Below are 14761 nucleotides of genomic sequence, written 5' to 3'. Positions count from 1 at the left end.
TAGCATCACACACAGCTTTCCCAAAAGACGGCAACTGCAGACTGGGACATGGTACACTGAGGGGCACAGGCAGAACGGGCTAGAGATCTCTCTCTCCACCTTCCTCCCTCTTCCCCTCCCCTCTCTTCCCCTCCCCCTCCCCTCCCCTCTCCTTCCCTCTCCTCTCCCCCGCTCCCCCTCTTCTCTCTCTCTCGCTCCCCCTCCTCTCTCTCTCTTCCCTCCCCCCTCTCTCCCCCTTCCCCCTCCCTCTCTCTCTCCCTCCCCCTCTCCCCTCTCTCTCTCCCTTCCCCCCTCCCCTCTCTCTCTCCCTTCCCCCTCCCCTCTCTCTCTCCCTTCCCCCTCTCTCTCTCCCCCTTCCCCCCCTCTCTCTCTCCCTTCCCCCTTCTCTCTCTCTCACCCTTCCCCCCTCTCTCTCCCTTCCCCCCCTCTCACCCTCTCACCCTTCCCCCTTCTCTCTCTCCCTTCCCCCTTCTCTCTCTCCTCCCTCTCTTCCCCTCCCCCTCTCTCTCTCTTCCCCCTCCCCCTCTCTCTCTCTTCCCCTCCCCCTCTCTCTCTCTTCCCCTCCCCCTCTCCCCCTCTCTCTCTCTTCCTCCCTCCCTCCCCCTTTCCTCTCCCTCCCCCTCCCTCTTCCTCCCCCTCCCTCCCTCTTCCTCCCCCTCTTCTTCCTCTTTTCCCTCCCCCTCTCTCTCTCTTCCCCTCCCCCTCTATCTCTCTTCCCCTCTCCCTCTCCCCCTCTCTCTCTCTTCCTCCCTCTCTCTCTCTCTTCCTCCCTCTCTCCCCCTCTCTCTCTCTTCCTCCCTCCCTCCCCCTTTCCTCTCCCTCCCCCTCCCTCCCTCTTCCTCCCCTCTCTTCCTCCTCTTCCCCTCCCCTCTCTCTCTTCCTTCCTCTCTCCCCCCTCTCTCTCCCCCTCCCCTCTCCCTCTCTCTTCCTCCCTCTCCCTCTCTCACTCCCTCTCTTCCCCTCCCCCCTCTCTCTCTCCCCCGCTCCCTCACTCTCTTTCCCTCCCTGTCACCCTCCCTCACTGCGCTGGGATCCCCCCACTCTCCTTCCTCTGTGGATGTGGAATGATTCAATGACACCTCTTCCCATTCTCCCAAGGCAAAGGGGGAAATCCTAGAGGGCTTGTCACCTGTCCCAGATGTTGTATTGGCTGCATATGTCTGAGGAGGGTGCCCTGGAGGTGGTGCTGATCGCCTGTGGGCTAGATCCACGCATCTTTCTGCAGCCATTTTTACTTGCTTGAATTTTTTTTTATCCATTATGGGTGTGAGTGGGGCCTCGTGTCTAAATTTTGCCTAAGGCCTCACAAAGCCTAGAGCCGCCTCTGGCCAAACATATATTTTTGTTCATCCTAGGTACATTGTTACACACATCCACCCCCGAAGAGCGAGCTGGATCTCACGAAACTAGTCGGGTAGTATGATGCCCATGTACCATGTACTACTTCTACATTTATGTACCAATACTCCTTGTTTATGTATTTTTTTAATTGGCAACCGTTGGTGTTCTTTATCCGTGTAAACAATTGTATTTGAATAAACCATATACTATATTTACTACTGTTATGTTTACTGGCGGAAACAGTACCCACTTCATTTAAAGTCCCAGGGTGAATCCTTTGTTGTTTTTTATATGTTACAGGGATGGAAGTGTGTTACTGGGGACACCAGACCTTTTCCTTTTTCTCTATATGGGACACAGATGGCAAGAAAAAAAAACTTGATAACCCTCCTTTACCCAATGAAAAAATAAAAAAAGGTTTTGCCTTTAGTTCTACTTTAATGAATAATGCTAACATATTTCTTGATCATTTTTTCTTTTCTGTTCTTCGACCTTTCAACAACTCTGGGAGTAAAAAATGTTGATTAGAAAGTATTTGAAATATACACTTTCACAAAGTCCATTTGGAAGAAAAAGTTTTTTGGTCATACATTCCCAACTGTTTCTGTTTTTGTAGGACAGTCCGAAGTTGATGCCAAAAGGTCAGGGTTTATTTATTGAGTATAATGGATTTGGAATGGTTAACTCTATATACTGAATTTCAGGAATAAGGATACGAGATCCTCCTGCAAAATTTTTCCACAAACATCCAACCTGTGTTGTCATTGCTCCTTAGAGGAGTGTACTCTTCTGCATATATTTTGGAGCTGCCCAAAGGAGCGCCCTTTTTGGAAGACAGTTGGTGCTCCAGCTTATATCGGTGGATCTAGGCCATGGCCCCATAGGCGATTTACTACATTTGAATAAGGTACCACTTATCCGATATAAGTCTACCTCCTAACAGATGGTCTGCTTGTGGCTGGCCAATATAGATAATATTAGGGACGTGAAAAGCATTACAGCTTCTCTACACAACAGAGATAAAAAAGATTTATAATTCCTGGTACTCTTGGATGGCTTTTACATGCTCCTCTGCACACCAAAAGCTGTTGCACCCTTCCAAGTAGAGCTGCCTTACAACACAAGAGGAATACCCCATGGCTTGTCCTCCAGGATTGGACTACAGGCCCATCACAAAGTGTGTCGTCTCATTTCCTCTTTCTCCTTTTCTTTTTTCATTTAATTTTCTCTTACTCTGAAAATGTCTCAGAAGTAGCAACTTACGAACACTAGTGACTTGCAGCCACAGGAGGTCTCTGCCATAACCCTGCTTATTGATGTTTGTCTCTTTATGTGTATACTATTGATCTTCTCTGATCATTGGTCAATGCAGTATGCAATATTGCTATGTACACACGTTGGTTAGAACTCTCAGCCACGTCTGAAACACTCTGCTCTGTGACGTTTTTTTTTTATTAGAGCTGGGGAGTGCAAAATCTGGTGCAACTGTGCATAGAAACCAGCTTCCAGGTTTTATTATCAATGCTTTATTGAACAAGGTGAAGTTAAAAGCTCATTGGTTACTATGCACAGCTGCACCAGATTGTGAGTGCTCAAGTTTTAGTAAATCTCCCGCTGTGAGTATGTGCCTTTGTCGTTCCCTTAAAAAATAAATTATATTCTGTGTCCTGGAACTTGTTGTTATGGCAGGACTTGTGCCATAGGTGATGAAGCACCAAAGCACCACATTAACAGTTTAATTTCGCTTTTTTTTCCTTTTATTCTTACCTTATGTGGCAATCTCTAAACATTTATTGGCACATTGAATATTTGGGACCAGCCATGGATGGGGGTTCACAAGACTCTACAAGAAGTATGTGAACATCCCCGCCTTCTGTTCTTGTTTGGTGAACTGTACAGTCCAATGGGAGATCTGAATGCAAAGTAGATCATGAGCCGTGCATCCTACATGTATTTTAATAATATTTCAATAACCCTACAAAGGACATCTTGATTTGTGCAAGGCTCAGCAGGGTAAACTCAGAATAATGTCTTCCCTGTGTCTATATTGTGCACTGTGGATATATGGAAAACATTTGTAGCTCATTTGTTTCATAAAATATAATGCCATGTGTGGTAAGCAATACATCTTTGGTTGACAAACATGTAAACATCCAAGTTCATTCCTGGCTTTCACTATTAAATTTTGTGACATGATATGGTAGTTTAAGCTGTTTGAATTCTGGGGGAAAAAATAGTGTATGTGTTAAAAAAAATAAAAATAAAAAAAAAGATATATATTTTTTTTTTTACTGTATATGGTTTTAAAAATGTTGATTTAGTGGTGTTGGGTACAGCAGATTAGGGAGTGGCACAGATGGCGTGGGGTAATTTGCACTAAAACAAACCTAAACTCTTTAAAACTGCTGTTCTCAGCACATTTTTTCCAGGAGGATGCTAGGAGGGAAGCATTCACTTGAGGTTCCTGGAAACTAAGCATTTTTCTCATTTAGTGCAGTACTTATTTTTAATTACGGTAAACGAAACAGCTAGTAGTGTTCTTTTATACTGAATACAGTGTGCTTCAAGATATCTGTACTATATATATATATATATATATATATATATATATATATATATTTATTTATTTATTTATTTATTTTATAAGGCCTGTGTATGCCAGACTTGACTATGTTGGATTATTGAAGCTTTTTTGAGAGCAGCCGAGAGCATCAACCCGAGTATATAGCAGTGAATGAACAACTCTAATCCCATAAACATACCCTGGTGCCTGGTTTTAGCTATATGTAAAACGTTGGCACTTCATTGACTTCACATATCACCTGTCTCTATATACACACACCTTAGTCCTTTGCCCTTTCATTTTTCTAATTGGTAAATTATTTTCAGTAATTTCACCAATTTGATAATTGTTCGTCATCCAAATAAAATTACATTTTAAATATTGTTTGTTTTTAAGAGGGGTAGTCTTGCAATAGAGAGGTAGACATTTGAACAGTATGATGGAGGTTGTAATTCTTGTATTATAGGATTAGTTTACTTTCCTTTTGTGTTTTAGTTGACTAAAAGTATTTTTATGTAGTGTTTTTGCATGTTAGCGATGCTTGCCATGCATTTATACGTCTTCCCTTTGTATCACTCTTCATTTTTTTCCCTGCTTTTGTTTAAAATATGGTAAAAAAAAAAAATAATAACAAGTTTTTCATTTTTAGCTGTTGATTTTTATTTATTTTAATTTATTTCAGTTACTTATAGAACGCTGTCAATTTACGCAGCGCTTTACATATACATTGTACATTTACATCAGTCCCTACCCTCAAGGAGCTTACAGTCTAAGGTCCCTAACACACATTTATACATACTGGGGCCAATTCAGACAGGATCCAATTAACCTACCTTGTGCTTGGTTTTGCTTTTCACAACTTACTGAGTTAAGGAGATTTTTTTTCTTCTTAAGTTCTCAATTTAATAGCACAGGTAACATGTTTGCCTTTTCACCAGTCACTTGATTAATTTTGTTTTACTTTTTTGGCAACAGGAGGCCTTGAACATTCTAAAAAAACAAAAAAAGTTTACTGATAAAATTAATCTATATAATAAATACAGGGGAAATCAGGATAAATAAATAATACATGGTAAAAAATAAGTAGCAAATCCAAAGAACACAAAAAAAACCCACAAAAATGTGTATAGACATTAGTGTAGAAATATTACAAAAATATGAAAAAAAATATATAGCGTCATGTTGTCGCACAGCCTTCCCTTGTTGACTTGCATGGGTTAAGATGCTTTGTATGGCCCGTATAATAAGTTTGCTTCAGAATGTGCCAGGGGATGTATAATGAGGTAGTTAGTCACAGTTTGGATGCTGCGGTGGGAGAAAACAGTGCAAGGGCTGTGGATTAAGTTTTCAAGGGCTAGTGCTGCTACAGCATAGCTGCCAAACCTTAAACTGGTGTCCCAAACATTGCTACTCAGACATAGCTCTCTGTGTTCCTGTCTGCCTTTTATTGTCAACCTGTGCAATGCACATTGTGTTTTTTTTTGTTGTTGCTCAAAGACTGCTGCAGTAGACATTAACCCTTGCAGTATCAAAGAGCCACATAGCATACTGAGCTGCTACATTACATCACGAAAGCATTTCTATATGTTACAGTGATTAATAATTCAATATTCTGACTTAAGTGTCAATGTTAAACACATATGGTTCAATATTGTAACTTATGTGTCAATATTAATGGTCAAAATTATATAAATATTTATATATATATATATATATATATATATATATATATATATATATATATATATATAATTTTTTTTTTGTTTATTATTAAACATGTATTCTTATATTCCCAACTGCATAGAACTGGAATAAAATAATGCATTCAGCTGTATAGAAAATCCTGATAATATAGAGTATTATATAACTTATTTGCAAGCCATGACATCAATAACATTGTATAAAGCTGTCGTAAGAAAATCAGACTATATTATTCATTTGGATTTATTGTAAAAGACATTCAAAATGTAAGAAATCAAAACCGCCTTTTCAATAGGAAGGTAACTGCTGCATTGCACTACAGTCACACATCACTTAAATAAATAAATAAAAAGTTTGATTTGAAGCAATTCAAAAAAGTTACAGATATTTTCAGCTGAGGTCTGAAAATTACAATCACATGGCATAAAAAAAAGATCCTTATCCACTTTTTGCTTTGTGAATGGAGCCTACTGTACTATAAATTTGTGTTTTTTTTACAACAAATTGTGGGTTTGTCTAAAAATGGAAAGAATTAAAAAAAAAAAAAATCGGATCCTGTCATGAAAGAAACTCTTTTTAGTCTATGTTAAATGCAAGGTGATTAACATAGTAACATTGAATAGAATTCCTAATATAGTATAAAACACAAACCCTTACTATAGTATAAAACACAATCTGTACTTACAAAAAATATACCCTATTTGTGCATCATGTTATATTAAACGTTCCAGTGTTATCTTATCTATAAATCACTGGTAGATATAAAAATGCAACAGATTTCCCTTCATATAAATGTGTACATTGAAAGTTATTGACAAATGGCAAATTATAATATAGCACTTCCTAAAATATAGTATTCCAATTGATAGAAAAAAATTGGCAGGAAACAAATATAAATAATGATTTAATTGATCTAAAACATAGGGCACCATGGCAAAATATGTCTAAATGACTTAAAAAAAAAAAAAAATATATATATATATATATATATATATATATAAGATTTTTGGTATGCTTTTCTGTGCATGATATGAATGTAGAAAGATTTACATTTCTGTATATGACATAACATTTTATAATATTGGTGTGAAATGTGAAGTTAATTCTGACATTTACCTGTGAAATACAAAATCATTTTGTGGTTATTCCTTCAGTAATAATTGATTATTTTTCTTTTGATCATCTTTGTTTCTATTTTATTAAATTGTAAAGTATTTATATATTTTATGAAAAACTACCTAAACCAAAATACAAATGTAGATGAGCCCACCTACATTTGTATTTTGGTTTAGGTAGTTTTTCATGTTATATGTGTGTTTTGAAAATGTCAGCTATCTTTTATGTGGGTCTCACACCCCTCACGTTATATATATTTTTCATATTTTATTGTTTTCACTTGACACTATTATTATCTGTGGCGCAGAGATGGATGAGGTTGTTGAACATTTTTTCGGCTCACTCATTCATGGTTCGTTTATTTGTATATTTTGCACATTATATAACTGGTATAATAGCTTAAGACAGCTGCCAAAATAAAGTAAATATTCTAAAACATTGTAAAAAAATACTACATTTAGGAAGCTATTTTTCACGTTCATATAATGTTTTGTGACATTTTTGAATAATAATATTTGCGTGTGACTTTTTTTTTATCATATTGTAGCTGATTATTATAAAGGAGAAGCAGTTTTTTACTTTGCAAAGTAATTTTCACCTTTCACTTTTACCTTTCGTGAATGTGATCAAAGTTCACTTTGCGAACAGTACCCAATCATCTGCTAGCAGAACTAAGAGAAAACATTTTTTTCATTGCAGAAGATTAAAAAATTTAAGCCAGCTCAGTTTAACCTTGTTCACTAAGCAAAGTGAAAATTCCCTTGCAAAGTGAAAATTTACTGAGCAAGCCTTGCTCCTTTAGTAAATTCAGCCACATTGTTTATTTTTGTTAACTTTTATTATAAAAATTAACAAATAATAAATTAATGTATATTTAAGTAGGAAAGCACTCATAATCACATAATGCACCAATTTTAGACTGTCAATTTTTTTTTATACAGTCTAATTCAAACTGATGTCTCAAATTTTTTTGGAAATACATATTAGGCCACAAGACAATGCGATTTAATAACACATATCAAATTTTAATGTTACGATTCATATATATATATATATATATATATATATATATATATATATATATATATATATATATGTGTATGTGTGTGTGTGTGTGTGTGTATAAATATATATATATATATATGTGTATGTGTGTGTGTGTGTGTGTGTATAAATATATATACATATATATATATATATATATATATAGGAATATATGACTGCAAATACTTTTACAGGATTATCACTTTTCACATCTAAAATTATAAGCTCCATTTATACAAAAGTCTCATAAATATCACGAAAATAAACTGTATTTTAAAAATAAGCCTATTGTAGTGCATTTGGTCAATAGTAACAAAATAGCTTATTACACAAAACCTCCTAATAGGTCTGAAATAGTTATAATCAATATAATATTATTTATCAGTGTTATGATCCACCCCAAAATAACTCACATTTATTCTATTTTATCATCAACACTATGGGTTTGACATACTAGAGGAGTTGAGAATTGTAGCTGTGTTCACTTTGAATACCCAATTATGTGCCACTGAATCAAACAAACAGAAATGTGCTTTTCACATAGTGGAATAATTAATATTAATCATTACTTTATTGAGTGAATTGCCAACTCCTTAATCAAACATCAAGAGACATCTTCCTAAAACTTGTATATGTAATTTACATTTTTTTTAATGCATTATTTGAAAACATGTTTATAATATATTTAATAATTTATACCTACAGTAAACAATCAGTCATTCAGTTGAATAATGTAGTTCTTGCATTAGCTCTTTAACCTTTTGGTTTATGAATGATTTTAAGCTACATTACTGTGTCCTATATCTTGATGTATTTGGCAGGATAATTGACACTTCAAACAAATATATATTGTTGCTAAAATATACCAGCCTTGAATTTTTTTATCAATTTATAAAAGAATTGTAACTTTTACCAGATTTATACAGCATGTTAGCAAGTGTATTACTTATTGGTATTGATGGAGTTATCACACAAGGGATTAAATTTAAAGTAAAACATGAGCCCAGGCTTCTTAAAGGACCAATATGAGGGGAGAGGTGGAATTAAAATCCTACAATTTTATTTTGAGCAATATACCCAGAGATTGGAAAGGAATAATTGCTCGTTATTTTGTCAGTTACCTATCTACAGCAAGATGTTATACCTCTTCTGATCTCTTCCCCCAATATGTATGAGGCATATTTAACACACAATTGGATGCTAATATCTCAATAGATCAGAAAATAGTTCCACCAAATATCAGGCTCAACCTTATTGAACACTTGTTGGAGTATCCTTTTCTTTTTTTTTAATTTCCCTTTCTACGCATAGGAAGGTTTTCATAGCAAAGGTGGGCAAACACCTGACTCACACTAGCTGCAGATTCCAAATATAGGACATATATGGATATTATGGTTTACCGTATATACTAAAGAAGTTGAAAACATTCACTCAATTAATTGTAGCTTTGTTCACTTTGAATGCCCAGTTATGTGCAGATGATTTAAGTAAACAGGACTTTGCTTTTCACATGATTGAATAACTGAACTGAATCTTTATATATATATATATATATATATATATATATATATATATATATACATACATATATATATATATATACATACATACATATATATATATATATATATATATATATATATATACATATATATATATATATATATATTTATATATATATATATATATATATATATATACACATATATATATATATATATATATATATATATATATATATATATATATATATATATATATACACATATATATATAGATATAGATATATATAGATATATATATATATAAAATTATATATTATACAGTATATATAATTAGTTAGTTTTTCATCATTTAGTTTTCTGTGTATACAGTATTACAATTACAGTATAAAAACTGCAGTGCTCAATGCAGGCACTCAGCTATGGGGTCTGTTTATAATTTTTTTTTACCCAAAATTTACTCAACTTCCACCCCTAAATAACTCATTTTTCCACACAAGACTGTGTTAGAAAAATTGGTACATCCTGGTTAAAAGTTGTGTGACTCTTGGGTGAAAACATTGAGAAATAGACCCCTAACTTTTTTTTTTTTACACTTTTATTTCCAGTACCGTATATCAGCAATGTTTTATTTAGAAGATTTTTCTGTATGTTTTGAGGTTTTATGTCCGGGTATATCATTCTACTTATGTATGTTTGTATGTACATATGTATTTCTCTATCTACCTATCTATAGGTATTTTGGTTATTTTGTGTTATATTTTAAAATGTTAATTCATCAATGTTTTATGTTTATTTTGTGCGTTTAGCTAAAAAAAAAATTTGCACTGGCCTTCTCATGAATAACTATTTTTGGAGTTTACCAAACATAGAAAATGTGGCCAGTCTTTCTTTAACAGCAGCTTGGGACAAATAGCAATGGCAGTCTGAAGGTCACAGAGTTCTGTATGAGTTCTTGGGTATTTTGTGATATTTGTTTTGGCGCTTGTACAACCCTGAAGCGAACAGCCTGCAATTCTTTAATACTGATAATGCCGTCACCCGCAAACATACAGTGTTTAATGTTGCCTACAAACTGTTGTGCAGGTAACAAAGTTTTAAATATATATATATATATATATATATATATATATATGTATATTATATATATATATATATATATATATATATATATATATATACATATATATATATATTGTTATTTGGGTACAGACATAACAATGTTAGAATGTTTGCATTGCTTACTTATATTGGGTTGTATATGGCCAGTCAAAATATATAAACCTAAGTGGATTCTGTTTTTTTGTGTTATAATGGAATGGGATTTGAAAAGTTGTGGTTTGAATGGATTTTAATTTCCCAAAACCTAACTGGGTGTTTGGAAAGAATACAAATTCCTGGTCAGGCATTAAAAAAAAAAAAAATGTTTCCTGAATCACCCACAAAACTTTTAAAAATGGAGAACTCTGACAGCCTCGGTGTTCTGAAATTAGGCCACAATCTAGTACAAAATTCACTCTGCATTTAAAAGTATATTCAGCATTCCAGATCCCATTGCCTTATTTTGAAGAAACCTTTCTTTGAGAGGCCATCGATCACCGGCAATGTGCAAAAATGCTCTTAACTCTATTTTACCCAATACCCAATACCGTACCTCCCAACTTTTTGAGATGGGAATGAGGGACACCTATTAGCAAAAGAATGTAGTCATAGGACACCCCCCCCCCCGCCACGCCCCTTTAAAGGAGAATTATACAAACAAAAATGATTGGTTAAACCCACTAGTGCTTTTTTTAACCACTACTATTCCTTTATATTGGCTTTGGAAATTTACAAATGCAGCAACTTAGAAACTGAAATTAGAAATTTAGAAATTGGATGAAAGGTTTAGCACTGGGAAGCACTTTATGAAAGGTAAAAAGTAAATTTTATATACAACTATATAGATCGGACCAAAATGAGGGACAAATGAGGAGGAAAGAGGAACATTGTTCCAAATCAGGGACAGTGCCCTTCGAAATCAGGGACAGTTGGGAGCTATGCAATACAATCTGATTGTAGAACATCTGCACCTCCATTAAATTTATTACCAAAAGTTAACAGGAGCACAAACCTAAAAAAAGCAATTCAGTTTGTATTATATAAGGCAAGCCCTTAGTTTATGGTAGATCTAAAGGAGATTGTATAATAAGATTGTATAATATATGAGCAGCCTTATATTTACCAAATGTATAGCATAAAGAAAAAAGGTAAGCAGGAAATGAGCACACCGCTAGTACCAGGACATAAAAAAAGAATTACATTTTTATTTACTGTATCGAGATATAATAAATTAATACTTCAAGTAGCTACCTGCTTCTCAAAAATGTGCTGTAATCCCAACACCCTACAATAACAACAGATGTGCAGACAAAATAAAGATATAGTATATAGTATGAGGGCCGACCAAAGGCTAGCCAGACACGTTAAGATTTCTCTTGTTTAGACCCTCGGGTTGTACTAGAAAAATCACTTAATTCCCCTGTCCATGCTAGAGGAATCTTCCCTGCAGGCCATTGTATTCAGATACATTTTTTAGACAGTCACAGCACCTGTAACTATCTAAATACCCAAACAGTGACTGCATCTGATTGGATGCAGTCACTGTTCGGCCAACAAATTTCCACCCAACTGCTTTGATTTTACAATCAGAGTTTGTCAAGCCAGCTGATGCAGACAGGGCCACCCATTATCACAATTTTCAGCAGGAATCAGACAAACTGTGAGCTGTGTATGGCCACCCTAAACAATCCAATCAATTTGTATGTACCTGCACTACATAACAGTTTGTAGATCAAACCTGGATTTTAAAATTATTTTCCATGAAGTAACAACATTTATTTTTAAATGTCATCCTGAGTTTTGCATCTTTATTTGCAATGTATAAATGTGCCAGTAGAATGATTTAAAAATATTGTCAACACAGTTCTAATTTTTACAGGCCTGTACACGCATTATATTAGTCTCAATTGTTATAGGGAATAAAATCATTTTTCCAGTGCTTTGTGAACCTTAAACTCTGCTTCATTTTTGATTGTAAGTCTTACAATGCTGGAAACTGTACTGTGCTGCTAATGGAGTTAGAGAGCTAAAGAGCAATTTTACATTTGTTCTATTACTATTATTAGTAAAAAAGAAAAATGATGGAGGGAATTAGCTTTCATTTATTCACAAACATTTTAAAATGCCAAGGCTGCATATAAAAATACAGACAGTACCCTGACACATGCATTAAATCCCTTCCTTTGAAAATTTTTTATTGTAAAAGTATCATAAAATTGTTCTAAAATCTTGCTTTCGTGCTTCCAGTTTTTAAAATGTGCAGCCTAGGAGAATGGATATTGCAGAGGCTCAGGTTTGGGACATGCAATATAGTCACTGGACAGAAATTTTTTCCTCAAAACACTTAGTAGCCATGACACAGGGAGGTACCATGTGGCCAGTTAGTGACTGCGGCATAACTAATTGGTTCCTTGTGGTAAAGAAAGGTCTCCCTACAGCCACACATCTCTGCTGTCCTTGGAATGAGTGTATGTGTGGCAACCTTAGCCTGGACCCCGACCAGGCCACACACCAACGTGTTTCACTCCGCCCTTCTGAGATCCCCATGACTAAGCTCCAAAGGGCAGAAGCGAAACGTGTTGGGAGCATGGCCTGGTCGGGGTCCAGGCTGAGGTTGCCAATCATACACTCATTCCAGGGACAGCATGGATGTGTGGCTGTAGGGAGATCTTTCTTTGCCTCAAGTGATTGTTGGAGCCGGGACGAGCCAACACTCCCAGTGGCATATGTTTGGGTCTCACACCCCATTCCAGAGAACCTGAGTGGCACACTAAGCAGTTAATTGGTTCTCTGTGCTTATTTTCCTTCTCGCAGTCTGATATTTGCTGTGCAGAGGCTGATGCCAGGTCAGTTCAGGAACCTACACTGCTTGCAATCAAAAATAATATATTTAATGACCTAATTATGAATACAGAGCTCCATTAATTTGGGTCTTTTATATCTATTTGGAGTTCCGATATGTTTTAAGGGCAGTCTATACCAGAATTGCATGAAAACGTGATCCGCGTTCCTGTGCGATTCCTGAGTATTTCCCTGCAGTGCAGTCCTTTTATTTGAATGGGCTGCAAATTGCACAAGACCCACACGAAAAAGTAGTGCATGCACTACTGTTGAAAAACACGCCACACCAAATTGCATGGTACCACACAATCTGGTGTCCGCAAACACAGTGCACTTGTAATCTGCATTTGGGGTGTCATTAACAATGCATTGGCACCCGCAGCAAATCTCAAAGTCAGCACAATTGATTTACTAAAGGCAAATAGACTATGCACTTTGTACATTCAGTTGCACTCTTCAAAGTGCAGTTGCCCCAGAGCTTAGTAAATGAGACGAAGCTTAACCACTGGGCACTTAAACCTCCCTCTTGACCAGACCAATTTTTAGCTTTCAGTGCTCTCACACTTTGAAGGACAATTACTAGTCATGTAATACTGTACCCAAATGCATTTTTTGTCCTTTTTTTCATACAAATAGAGCTTTTTTTTTGGTGGTATTTGATCACCTCTGTGTTTTTTATTTTTTGCGCTATAAATGAAAAAAGACCGAAAATTAAAAACAAAAAAACATTTTTCTTTGTTTCTGTGATAACATTTTGGAAATTATAAATTTTACTTCATAAATTTTGGCCACAATATATACTGCTACATATCTTTGGTAAAAAATAACCCAAATTAGTGGATATTAGTGGTCTTTGTTAAAGTTAGAGAGTCTACAAGCTGTGGTGCAAATCATAAAACATTGATCACACCTGATGTACTGGTGGCCTATCTCATTTCTTGCGACTCTAACAAGCCAGGAAAGTATAAACCCCCCCCCCCCCAAATGCCCCCTTTTTAAAAGTAGACATTCCAGGGTATTTAGTAAGATGCATGGTGAGGTTTTTGATGTTGTCATTTTTTTCCCCCACAATTCTTTGCAAAATTAAGATTTTTTTATTTTTTTTTTCCACAAAATTGTCAATGTAATAGGTTATTTCTCTTACATGGCATGTGTATACCACAAATGACGCCCCAAAATACATTCTGCTACTCCTCCTAAGTATTATGATACCACATGTGTGGGACTTTTTCACAGCCTAGCCACATAGAGAGACCCAACATGCAGGGAGTACCTTCAGGTGTTCTAGGAGCATAAATTACACATCTAACTTGTTGACTACCTATTACACTTTGGAAGGCCCTGGAGCACCAGGACAATGACACGTGACACTGATGTGGCACTGAGGACACGTGACACTGATGTGGCACTGATAACAGATGGCACTAATACATGGCACTGATGACATGTGACACTGATGTGGCACTAATATGTGGCACTGATGGGGGAGGTAAACAGGAGAACATACAGCGATGCCCTCCCGGCAATTGAGCGTCGCGCAGTATCCGTCTTT

The 14761-nt window shown here is 35.8% G+C and overlaps 1 long non-coding RNA gene across 1 annotated transcript in view; it reads right to left on the bottom strand.

Moving 5' to 3' along the window:
• Positions 1-1581: 1581 nt before the first annotated feature.
• The window catches only part of LOC143960588 (uncharacterized), a 52537-nt gene continuing 39357 nt past the window's right edge, over positions 1582-14761 (bottom strand). Inside the window, exon 3 of the long non-coding RNA XR_013270348.1 lies at positions 1582-4894. This is a non-coding gene — a long non-coding RNA (uncharacterized LOC143960588). The remainder of the gene's footprint in view (positions 4895-14761) is intronic.

Source organism: Lithobates pipiens, unplaced genomic scaffold (genome assembly GCF_037356315.1).
Source record: "Lithobates pipiens isolate NorthernLeopardFrog02 unplaced genomic scaffold, aLitPip1_a1.2 Scaffold_8, whole genome shotgun sequence".
NCBI lineage: Eukaryota > Metazoa > Chordata > Amphibia > Anura > Ranidae > Lithobates > Lithobates pipiens.
Note: the sequence above shows the minus strand (reverse complement) of the source record. Positions and strands in the feature narration are given on the sequence as shown.